Source organism: Piliocolobus tephrosceles, chromosome 6 (assembly GCF_002776525.5).
Source record: "Piliocolobus tephrosceles isolate RC106 chromosome 6, ASM277652v3, whole genome shotgun sequence".
Taxonomy (NCBI): domain Eukaryota; kingdom Metazoa; phylum Chordata; class Mammalia; order Primates; family Cercopithecidae; genus Piliocolobus; species Piliocolobus tephrosceles.
The window spans coordinates 89,893,139-89,906,515 of NC_045439.1; the positions used below are offsets into that span (position 1 = coordinate 89,893,139).

A 13,377-nucleotide genomic window follows, 5' to 3' on the forward strand; every position below is an offset into this window, starting at 1 on the left:
TTTAAGGGAGAGATCATGTGGATCAGCTAAGCTGTGAAAGTTGAACTTGTTTTTTTCAAGAAATGAGTCTGTTTATTTATTCCTTCATTAGCAAATATTTACTGCACACCAACCATGCACCAGCTCCCTTCTAGGCATTTAGTGTGTATCAGTGAACAAAGCAGACAATGATCCTTGCCCTCGAAGAATTTCTGTTCCAGGGAGTAAGAGGTCATAGAGTAAAACAAAATCATCAAACGTAAATACACAAATCAATGTTTTAGGAGATCATAGGTTCCATAGGGGAAATAAAGGACGGCATGAGAGATAGAGAGGAGGTGGAAAGAAACATGTAGTTACAACTTAGAGTAGACGAGTCAGGGCAGGCCTCCTGGAGAAAAGAATTGCAGATGAGGCAGTAGGCCATGCAGATATCTGAATCAGAATTACAGCAGAGGGAACAGCCAGAAGGCCCTGAGGACGGAGTGTGCCTGGTGTGTTAGAAGACCTACTAGGAGACCCTGTAGCCAGAGGATAAACGGGAGAAAGCCGTAATAGCAGCAGTAACAGTGGAAGATAGAAAAGATAGTATTGGCTAACTCCTGCAGCTGTTTGCATATCCGTGGGAAGAAGAAAACCTCCATCACCCACAAAATCCTCTCTATAAAAATGCTGTCTCCAGCAACTGTTCTAAGGAGGCTATTAGCTTCCAGGCAGGCCCCAGGGCACTCTAGCCTGAGCCTGACACCTCGGAATCCTAGATTCCTAGACCAGTCAGTGGTCCTCAAACTACGGAAGGTACATCTCTAGGGGTTGGTGGAGACTTTTTAAGGGATACCTGGACATGGATGAGCTTAAAGGAATCATCACCCAACACTCAGCCTCTGTGTAATCTGTACTAAAGCTGATCTGCCAAAGAATGACACCCTTCCTCACCAACCCTTTGTCCACTTGACAAAAGAAAGGTAAAAAGCATGCCCATCCTATTCTCACTACAAGGCATCGTCGAGGGTATAAAAGCCTCCAGAGAGCCCAGCAGGGGAAAGTCCCTCAGTGAGTCACTGCAGCATCAGATCCTTGGGGCTCTCGGCTTTCCTGCTTACTTATTTTCCTGTTGGGGTGCAGGAGTGTTAGGCACGCAGCCTCCATGGGATGTTTTGAATTAGGTAAGAGTAGAGAGCAGTAGTGAGTAATAACAATTTTTGTTTAAAGACTTTACCTCCCCTGTCCCCAGGCTATTGTCAAAGGCTTTGCCTCTCCTGTCCCCAGGCTATTGTCATTGCTCTTAAGGGAGAATCTTCTTAGAGCAAAGTAGACAATGCAGGCAGACAGAGGGAATTTTACAACCCGCCTCTTCCACATATTTAAACAAACGCAATCACCTGACAAGGTGGATGCTTTGCTGCTACACCTCCACCTGCCAGCCACCATGCTTTCCATGAACTCCACCGTGTTACTTGGTACAGATTAAGGAATAAGCTTTTGTGGAGAGGAGAATATTCACAAGGCCTGAGCCAGTAAGGGAAGAGGAGCCAGGCTCCCAGGCTCCTGTGGGTGGTGGCCTGGGGATTCACTGGTCAGGCAGCCCATGTCTACCCTCCAGGGGAGGAGCTGTGCCTGGAACTGGGTCATTTTATAGAGCAGCTGTAATAAAGCAGCCTTGCCCATGGGGGACAGGTTGTTTGGGGCTTGGCATTTGGCTCTGATGTGCCAGTTGTTTACTGGGGTTGTCTGGCCTGCAAGCTGGCCGGCACCTGGGGCCTTGTAAAGTCCAGCCCCGCCTATCAGGGAAGGAAGTCACCAATCCCTATACCTCCCCACGGACTCAATAGCAGGGACAGGGAATCCCCTCCTTTTCTTTGCTCATTTCCAATTTCTCCTTCCCAATAAAGCTCCTAAACCCATACCATGGGACACTGTGGAATTTGTCTAGAGCCCTGTACATTGGAAGTGGTGACCCCTAAGGGACTCAACAGTCCCTTGCAGATGAACACTGCAGAGAGAAACCCTGCATGCTGAGGTTATGGCCTTTTGGAAAGAGCAGAAAAGATGAAGTAGGTTACTCCAGGGTGGGACGCGTGCCCCGTGGAGTAAAAGATGTCACTGGGATAGCAATCAGGCTTGGCTGGACCACTTTGAATGGAGCATGACATTGGAAGAATAAATGATCAAGTGGCTTTAGTGTCTAAAAGTCAACACAGCCCTGGAGGGAAAGTCATTCAGCACTAGGGGATGGTGGCTGGGGGCCGCGTGGTCTGTCCGAAGGCACCAATATCCTCCCACCCCCCTATGTGTCATAGGTCTCTAGGAATCCCCTCCAAGATTGCTAGCAGGGTTGCGGCAGCCTGACACCTTAGAAATCACCAAGGAGTTTCGGGAGGCCTGGTATAGATAGGATGTAACAACACTTTAAAAAATTAGGGTTCCCTGTCCCTCAGTTAAACCATCACCACAGGAGGAATGGCTGGATGCAGATGTGAGTTTGCATCCAAAGAGTCAAGTAAATCTGCAAGCAGGCAGGCAATAGGGAGGGGTGACCCAGGGCTGCTATAGAGCATGTGACTGGACTGATCCCAGGAGGAGTGGGGGACACTCGTGCCTTCTGGAGATAGGTGTCTGGGAGCAAAGAGTTATCCAAGATGCTGAATCCTCTGGGAGACAGCCTGCCAAGTAGGATGAATCCCTTTCTAGAATGGAGGGGTGGGAGGAAGAATTAGTTCTGGGCTTTGGGCCAAGTTCATGGGGCGTTGACCAGTCACTGAGTCCCAAATGGGACTCAGAAAGTTCAGATTGAAGTGAACAGAGTTAGATGGGATAGGAAAATTAAAGCAATTGTTGAGGAAAGAAAATATTCAGAAAATATTCAAGGAGCAGGAGGAAATCATGTAGCGAATTGGGTGAGGAGTTTCTGGAGGGGAAGACCCACCTTACCCTCGAGGTCAGGGTCCATCCTCCACAATCCCCTTGCTCAGAGCTGCTCACAGATATTGTTGACAGCAGCTGACGCCACCCCCATCAGGTACCAAGAGTTCTCTCCCCTGCTCTGAGTCCGCTCAGGCATGGGGCACTGGGGCTTCCCCATCACCTTCATCCAAGGGAGGCATTACACCAAAAATCAGAGGAACCCCAGATATTCAAACGTTCAGCATTTTTCACCTCCTATTAGCCAAAGAGAAAACTATAGCATAACTTCCAGACTGATTCATTTTTAGCAATTGGATATTGCTCTCTTTCACTTGCCATATAAGGAAACTTTGATCATGCTGTTTCATAAAATTGATGGGAGTTATTTCTCATCTTTATATTTGACTTTTGTTTAATTATTCTCCAAAGCAGATAAACAATGTTTGATACATGCACGTATCCACATTTAGCAGACCTAGTTTACAAAAGTCCTTTGACATATATATAACAGTGGCCTATACAAATTCAGAGCAGAGGCACTGCATATGGATTTATGATCTTGTTCTTATTAACATTGTGAAACGGATAAATCACATTAGTGTGGCATCATTTTAATCTTGACTTGACTGATTTTATCATCTGTCCTACAAGATGGGTTCCATAATTTGTTGCCAGTAGTATTTATAATAGTCCTTGAAATGCTTATTAACGTGTTTGGTTGAATTGAAAAAACAATGTCAGATTTTTATCTTAAGAGAAAATAAGAATTATTTGTCTGATTGGTTTTATAGGGAGGATTGACTTTGCCAAGTAGATTATATGGAAGTTATTTTTCACATATTTAATAAACCAAATCTATAGTTCCAGGATTTTGATGAGAATACATTCAAAGCACATGATAACAGAAAAGCACTATATAAAAGTAGAAGGAAATTAATAACATATTGATCTTTTCCAACAATTAAAAAAATACGTCTGGTTAAACAAGGTGCCTCTAAGAAAAAGAATAGCTGGGATTATTAACAGTTAATTGACAGTATTGTAAAAGCCTTTTTTGTATACATCCCAGGAATTGAAATAGGGAATCAGGCTCTAATGAATGAACAACAGATCCTTTTCCATGTCAGGCAGTTCCCAACTCTTTGCTCTTAACAAAATTAAAAATAATCTTGATTATAAATTAGTGTATAATTTTTGACAAATAACTCAAAAGGTAGTCAAACGATCAAGTGATAGTGATATAGCAAATTTCCATTTCTGTGTATTTTTTATGTGAATGTATTTTCTCAGTGCTTACATCTATAAAAAAAAGAGTAGTGATAATACAGATGTTGGACTCTGCTTCATTGCATAAATGTTATATTCATACAGAAATATATGAAATAATTAGGAAAATGTCTCATCATCTCATTAACACATGTATTTCCAATGAAAATTACGTATATTTAATACAGTCATGTATCAACGCCAAGGATATGTTCTGAGAAAGGCATTGTTGGTTGATTTTGTTGTTGTACGAACATCACACAGTGTAGTTACACAAACCTAGATGTATAGCCTACTTCACACCTAGGCTATATGGTACAGCCTATTTCTTCTAGGCTACCAACCTCTACTGCATGTTAGTGTACTGAATACTGCATGCGATTGTAACATACTGGTAAATTTTTGTATATCTAAACATTGAAAAGGTACAGTAAAATTACAGTATGAAAGATTTTTAAACAGTACACTTCTCTAGAGCACTTCCCATGAATGGAGTTTGCAGGACTGGGAGTTGCTCTGGGTCAATCAGTGAGTCATTAGTGAATGTGAAGGTCTAGGACATTTCTGTATACCGCTGCAGAATTTATAAACATTGTGCATTTAGGCTTTATTTTAAAATATGTGTTTTCTTCAAAAATAAATTAACCTAAGCACACTGTAACATTTTTACTTTATGAACTTTTTCATTTTTTCAACTTTTTGACCCTTTTGTAATAATACTTAGTGTAAAACACACATTATACAGCTCTACAAAACATTTTCTTTTTTTTAGACAGAGTCTCCTCTGTCACCCAGGCTGCAGAGTACAGTGTCGTGATCTCACCTCACTGCAACCTCCACCTCCTGGGTTCAAGCGATTCTCCTGCCTCAGCCTCCCAAGTAGCTGGGATTACAGTTACGTGCCACCACGCCCAGCTGATTTTTGCATTTTTAGTAGAGATGGGGTTTTGCCAAGTAGTCCAGGATGGTCTCGAACTCCTGACCTCAGGTGATCCACCCACCTTGGCCTCCCAAAGTGCTGGGATTACAGGCGGGAGTCACCGACCCAGCCAAAACATTTTCTTTCTTCATGTTCTTATTCTATAAGCTTTTTTTAATTTTTAAAAATATTTTTAAGTTTTTTTACTTTTAAACATTTTTTGTTAGAAACTAAGACACAAACACATGTTAGTTTACCTAGTCTACACCAGGCCAGGATCATCAATATCACTGTCTCCCACCTCCGTATTTTATCCCACTGGAAGATCTCCAGGGGCAATAACATGCATGGAGCTGCGTCATCTCTTGTGATAACAATGATTTCTTCTGGAATCCCTCCTGAAGGACCTGCCTAAGGCTGTTTTACATTTAACTTTTTTAAAAATTCTACTTATTACTCTTTCTACTTAAAATTGCACTCCAAAATGGCAATAAAAAGTATAGTATAATACATACATAAGCCAGTAACATAGTTGTTTATTATCATTATCAAGTATTATGTACTGTACATAACTGTATGTGCTTTACTTTTGTTTTTTTTTTTTTTGGAGACAGAGTCTTGCTCTGTTGCCCAGGCTGGAGTGCAGTGGCACAATCTCAGCTCACTGCAACCTCCGCCTCCCGGGCTCAAGCAATTCTCCTGCTTCACTCTCCCGAGTAGCTGGGACTACAGGTACATTCTGCCACACCCAACTAATTTTTTGTATTTTTAGTAGAGACGGGATTTCACCATGTTGCCCGGGCTGGTCTCAAACTCCTGAGCTCAGGCAATCTGCCCGCCTTGGCCTCCCAAAGTGCTAGGATTACAGGTGTGAGCCACCGCGCCTGGCCTGTGCTTTAGTTTTATACATCTGGCAGTGCAGTGGATTTGTCAAAACCAGCATCATCACAAACATGTGAGTAATGCATTGTGCTACAACATCGAGATGGTTATTTCACTAGGTGATAGGAACTTTTTGACTCCATTATAATTCTATGAGACCACAGTTGTATAAGCAGTCCGTCAATGCCTAAAATGTCATTATACAATGCATGATTCTAAAAATTAATATACATTTTTATTTTTGATCAACTATGTATCAATAATAATTATCATTACAATCTATTACAGAAGACTTTTTTTAGCCCTTAAAGCCTTATGGTCACAGAAAAGAAAACAAATTTTAAAATTTGAATTTATAAGGCATAATCTTATTGTGATAAGTACGATAGAGTGATCAATAAAAAGTTTTCGAGCATAAAATACACGTGCATTAATATAAAATCCTGTGGGAAAAGTGGAATATAAAATCATGGATAAAGGGAAAATTTTAAATGTTGAATAAAAAGAGTTTGTTTGTAGATTTCTTAAGTGGATGAAGGGGGTCTCATATGAGTATGGCATTTAAATTCCATTGGATACTGTTTTTAATTTTAAATTCTCTCTTTAAAACTACCAATTTTTATGACGTATTGGAAATCATATCCTTTGCAACTATTTGAATAGAAGATGTAAAATTTTAAATATCAACTTTAAAATGTGCCTTGAATCATAGTTTTTCAAAAAGTTGTTAAGAAGTACATAAGCAAAAAATGTTTGAAGGACACTGTCCTACTTAGACCATTAGAACTCGAAAGACCTTAAGAATCAAGTAATCCAGCCCCAGCACATTACCCCCAGCACCATTTTACAGATGAGAAAACTGAGCCCAGGGAGAAACAGAGTGATCTCTTGCTCCCTCAACTCTAAGGCACGTAGCTGGTCAAATCCAGTGTCGGCTGAAAATTCCAGGCTTTGACCTCCCCTCCAGTGCTCATTCCTACACTATGCTGAAGAGCGACAAATACTCTCACAAGTGGTCAGTACCTATGGCAAATGCCACCCTTGCCACACTTGACTGCCCCCACTCTCTTTTCCATTCCCTCAGCATTTCATGCAGCTCCCTATCCAACCATCACAGAGGGGCAATAGCTTTCGGCTCTTGCTGACATTATCAAAATCACTGAGGCTGCTATGACAGAAAGGACAGCCAGGAGCCTGGAAAGACAACAGGAACAGACAGAGGGAGGAAGATAGGCATCCGTGAGAGCAGCACCAAATGAGGATACCATCGAGACAGAGAGGAGGACATTGACTACACCTGCTCCATGCCCAGCCTCACGCAGAGCTGATTGCAGCTTAGCCAAGTGTGGGGCTGGAGGAAGCTAGAGTTTCCTTAGTCATTCAGTCTCTGTCACACTCGGTGTTGGGACCACAAAGACAGTAGGGCAGGAGAAAATGTCCAAGCCTGAATAACTAGAGATCAATGCCTTTAAACTTGCAAAGGGGTATAAATTACACGCATTTATAGCCAAGTCATGATGTTTCAGTCATTATTAAACTACATTTTAGAATCTCAGGTATAAAACTAAGTTGATTGGTCACCATAAAAAGTATGTCGCCCTTGGGCATTAATAGTGTGCTACAATTATATCCTGAATTTTAAGACTTAAGTCTTAAATTGTAAAGAAGATTAATACACTTGGTATTTTTAAGTCAAAAACAACGTAAATATAAAATGAAACTTTTTCATAAACTATTTAATAAGTCAAACCAAGCAAGATATTTTAGAATAATATGTTGCTGCTATTTTATTTAAAACATTTATATTCATCAAAGATGAATTCAAAGACTGAAACAAAAAAATGACAGCACCCAAATAACTTTCGCTGACATTTTAAAAATAAAAGTAATAAAAATAAGAGAAGGAAAAAACAAAGTACAGACTGGGAGAAAAGACTTGCAAATCACACATCTGACAAAAGACTTCTATCTAGAATACATAAACAATCCTCAAAAAGCAACACTAAGAAATATAGAGTAAGTCTGGAGTTCAGTTAATCATAATGAACTAATGTTGATTTCTTAAGTTTTAACAGATATGCCAAGGCAATGAAATACATTACCAAACAGTAGAAACTGGGTGAGAGTTACATGGCAACTCTCTGGACTATTTCTGCAACTTCTCTATAAATGTAAAATTGTTCCAAAATAAAATTTATTTAAAAACTCAACAAAAATAAAATAAACAACCAAATTTTTAAAACAGACAAAAAACTTGAATGGATACTTCACCAAAGAAGAGCTATGGATGACAAGCACATCAAACAATGTTCAGAATATCAGTGAAAATGGAGTAAAGACCTCTGAAAATTATTTCCTCCCTAAAAGCCGAAAGACCACAGGCAAAATTTGTCTACATCAAGATTTTAGGACTCGGGTTATTAACTAGAGGCTTGCAACAATCTGAAGAATATTTATTTTATATTTTTAAAAAAAGAGAGATGGGGCTTTGCAGATGCTGCCACCGAGGAAATTCTTGTACTACTAGCCATGGTCAACCCTACCGTGTTCTTCGACATTGCCGTCCACGGCGAGCCCTTGGGCCGCGTCTCCTTCGAGCTGTTTGCAGACAAGGTTCCAAAGACAGCAGAAAATTTTCGTGCTCTGAGCACTGGAGAGAAAGGATTTGGTTATAAGGGTTCCTGCTTTCACAGAATTATTCCAGGGTTTATGTGTCAGGGTGGTGACTTCACACGCCATAATGGCACTGGTGGCAAGTCCATCTGTGGGGAGAAATTTGAAGATGAGAACTTCATCCTAAAGCATACAGGTCCTGGCATCTTGTCCATGGCAAATGCTGGACCCAACACAAATGGTTCCCAGTTTTTCATCTGCACTGCCAAGACTGAGTGGTTGGATGGCAAGCATGTGGTCTTTGGCAAAGTGAAAGAAGGCATGAATATTGTGGAGGCCATGGAGCACTTTGGGTCCAGGAATGGCAAGACCAGCAAGAAGATCACCATTGCTGACTGTGGACAACTCGAATAAGTTTGACTTGTGTTTTATCTTAACCACCAGACCATTCCTTCTGTAGCTCAGAAGAGCACCCCTCCACCCCATTTGCTCGCAGTATCCTAGAATCTTTGTGCTCTCGCTGCAGTTCCCTTTGGGTTCCATGTTTTCCTTGTTCTCTCCCATGCCTAGCTGGATTGCAGAGTTAAGTTTATGATTATGAAATAAAAACTAAATAACAAAAAAAAAAAAAAGAGAGAGAGAGAGAGATGGATCTCAGTAAAAACAGTGAACTTTATGGTATTTAACTTGCCTTCTAGCGAACCACCACCCCACTATCCCAGTTCCATAGTTCCCTTGGAAATCATCAGCCTGAAACCACAGCTTTGTGGATTAAACAGCACACTTTTAAACAAAGCATGGGTCAAATAAGTCTCAAAATAAATTTTAAAATGTGTTTCACTAAATGAGGATGAAAATAGAACTTACCGAAATGTGTGTGATGCAAAAAAAGCAGTGCTTGGGATAACATTCATGGCATTGAATGCATATACTGGAAAGGAAGAAAAATCTAAAATCAGTAATCTGAGCTTCCACTTTAAAACTAGAGAAAGAAGAGCAATATGAGCCTGAAGCAAGCAGAAGAAAGTAAATGATAGAATTTAGAGCAGGAATCAATGAAATTAGAAACCATGATCAACGATCATGCAGAAAATGCCAATAGAAAAATTAATAAAACCAAGTCTGGTTCTTCAAAAGATCAGTAAAATTGACAAACCTCTAGCTAGGCTAACCAACATAAAATGAGAGAACACATAAATTATTAATATCAAAAATGAAAGAGAACTTGTTGCTTCTTATCCCAGGGATATTAAAAGGATAATAAAGGAATATTATGAGCAACCCTATACCCACACATTTAATAGCAAAGAGGAAATGCAACAATCCCTTGAAACACACAAACACACAAAAAGAAATATATGATCTTAATGGGCTTATATCTATTTTTAAAATACAATCAATAATTAATCTTCCAAGATAGAAAGCACCAGGCCAATATGGTTTCACTGCTGAGTCTTACTAAATATTCAGGGAAGAAATAGTACTATTTCTCTACAATCACTTCAGAAGCAGAGGGAACACTTTCTAACTCTTTTTACGAGGCCAGTGTTACACTAATAGCAAAACCAGACAAAAACGTTACCTGAAGAAATAATGCAAATGGTTATCTCTCATGAACACAGATACAAAAACCCTCAGCAAAATATGAGCAAATTGAAACAACAATGTATAAAAGTAGTTATATGCCATGACCAAGGAGATTTATTTGAAGTATGCAAGGGTAGCTCAACATTCAAAAATTTATTACTGTAACCCATCATATCAATGGATGGGGAGAAGAAAAATCTAAGGAAGAAAAAATCACACGATCAAATCAATACATGCAGGAAAAAAAAATTGACAAAATCCAACACCCTTTTATGATGTAAAACTCTCAGCAAACTTGGAATAAAGGGGAACTTTCTCAACTTCATTAAAATATCTACAGAAAACATTATATTCAATGATGAGAAACTAGATGTTTTTCCCCTAAGTGCAGGAATAGAACAAGCAGTCCTCCCTTACTCCTATTCAAGATCATACTGGAAGTCCTAGCTAATAAAATAAGGCAAGAAAAGACAAGAAAGTATATGAACATTGGAAAAGAAAAAACAGAACTGTATATCACTTATGACATGATCATGGAGAAAATGCCAAAGAATTGACAAAAAAAAAACCCTCCTAAAACTAATAAGCCATAATAACAAGGTTATAGGCTATAAGGCAAGCAAAAAAGTATCCATCGCTTTCAGTAAAAACAATTTTTATCAGTAAAAAACAATTGGAATTTGAAATTAAAAACACAATACTATTTATATTAACATCAAAAAAGGCATGTGTACACAAAATCTTAGGTATAAAAGGCATCCGTAAAACAACCCACAGTTAACATCATACATACTTAATGGTAACAGACTGGATGTTTTCCCTCCTAAGATCAGGAAAAAGGTAAGGATGTCTACCCTACATCACTTCTATTCAACATTGTACTAGGGGTTCCACCCAGGACAAATAAGCAAGAAAAAGAAATAAAAGGCATCCAGACTGAAAAAGAATAAGTAAAACTATTATTATTTGCATATGACAAATTATATATTAAAAATCCTAGAGAATTCATGCAAAAAAACTAACAAATGAGTTCAGTGAAGTTGTAGGATACAAGGTCAATATACAAAAATTAATTGTTTTTTCATATACTTGCAATGAACAATGCAAATGAAGTGATTTTGCAATGAAAAATGCAAAAATTAAGTTTGTGAAAAACTTACATTCTAAAACCATAATACATTATTGAAAAACATTAAAGAAAACATAAAGAAATGAAGAGGCATTCAATATAATGCTATCAAATCGATCTTCAGATTCAAGGCAATTCCGATCAGAATCCCAGCTGACTTTGTAATAGAAATTGACAAGCTCATTCTAAATGTCTACGGAATTGTGAATAACCTGGAATATACAGAACAATTTTGAGAAAGAAGAACACTGTAGGAGGACTGACAATTTCCAATTTTAAAACTTACTACAAAGCAATAATAATCAAGAGAATGTGGCACACAGATAGACATATGGCTCAATAAAGTAGAATTTAGAGTCCAGAAATAAATATCTTAAATAAATATCTTCATCTATAGTCAACACATATTTGACAAGGGTTCCGGGAGCGTTCATTGAGGAAAAAATGGTCTTTCTTTCTTGCCATGGTAAGTCGGACCTGAGCTAAAACTCCATTCATTATTTGGCTTCCATAAGCCCCTACTTTAACTGGAGGACCACAGTGACATTTTGGGTCCCCTGAAATCAGCGTCAGCTCAGAGCTAGTGTCCAGTAGTCCCCAAAATGTCTGATCACTTCCCTTTCCCCCCTGCACAGTTACCCTGGTAAAAGGCTGGAGGTCTCCTTGGGGAAGGATGGGAGGAAGATTAACTGCATAAATTGTTGGTAATGTAATGGGGTCCTTCCTCAAGGGGAACTGGCCTCCCCTTCATTCAAGCAATTCTGGGTCTGGAAATTGATTGAGGGTCTGTGATTCTATTTTTGTCTCTTTTTTTTTTTATTGTTGTTGTTTGTTTGTTTGTTTGTTTTGAGATGGAGTCTCGCTCTGTCACCCAGGCTGGAGTGCAGTGGCGTGATCTCTGCTTACTGTAAGCTCCGCCTCCCGGGTTGACACCATTCTCCTGCCTCAGCCTCCTGAATAGCTGGGACTATGGCTGCCCGCGACCATGCCCAGCTAAATTTTTTGTGTTTTTAGTAGAGACGGGGTTTTACCATGTTAGCCAGAATGGTCTTGATCTCCTGACCTCGTGATCCACCCGCCTCGGCCTCCCAAAGTGCTGGGATTACAGGTGTGAGCCACTGCTCCCAGCCGATTCTCTATTTTTATAAGTCAAATTCATCTTGTCCATTCGACCTAGAAGTTTTCTCCTTATATACATTAAGTAGGAATGCAGTAGGCTTCCTATCAGTTTCACTTCTAGGAACACCATAATTAATTAGCCGATGCCAGAGCTCTACATGAATCAGATTATCCTGATTGTCGCTTTGTCTCTACTGTCCATTATGGTAGCTATGCCCACTTTGCCTTTGATGGTTGAGTGCCATCACTTGGCCCTTGCCACATCGGTATCCAATTATTCCCATTGTATGTAAATGTTGTAGTTGAGTGACTGTGGTTCCCACTGTTAGATCTGACATACAGAGAAAAGAAATTAACAGGGCTCTTCAAAGATGCAGGTGCTTCCCTCACAAATCTTTTTTGCAAGGCACTGGTAAAAGGTATATTTTCTAGACCCTCTCAGATGGGATGAGTAGGTCTAAAGTGACAAATCCACTCCACCATCCCAATCTCACTAAGTCCTTGGATCCCTTCCTCTACATTAAACCAAGGGATACCAGGCATTTCCAGCTCACTCACAGCAGGCCATCTTTTAATCCATATTTCAGCTAACCAAGCAAATAAACTATTATAACTTTTTTTAACTCCCTGAGCTGCAATATTAAATGCAGAGTCTCTACTTAGTGGGCCCAAATCAATAAATTCAGCCTGATCCAACTCTATGTTCCTTCCACCATTATCTCATGCCCTTAATATCCATTCCCATGCCTGTTCTCCAGATTTCTGTTTATAGAAATTAGAGAATTCAAGCAGTTATTTTTGAGTATAGTGCACCTCTTCCTGGGTCATATTCTCAACCTCACTTCTAGGGGCCTACCAGGACTTTAGTCTAGTTATAGGTCTAGAAGCTAACAGGGGTTTTGGGAGTGGCTTCTGAGGAGAATAAACATTATTTCGCCTGGCAACTGCCTCAGGAGAGGCCATCACTGTTGCCTCAGGT

The 13,377-nt window shown here is 39.7% G+C and overlaps 1 pseudogene; it reads left to right on the forward strand.

Moving 5' to 3' along the window:
- Positions 1-8,449: 8,449 nt before the first annotated feature.
- On the forward strand, positions 8,450-8,992 carry LOC111527198 (annotated as a pseudogene).
- The last annotated feature ends 4,385 nt before the right edge of the window (positions 8,993-13,377 follow it).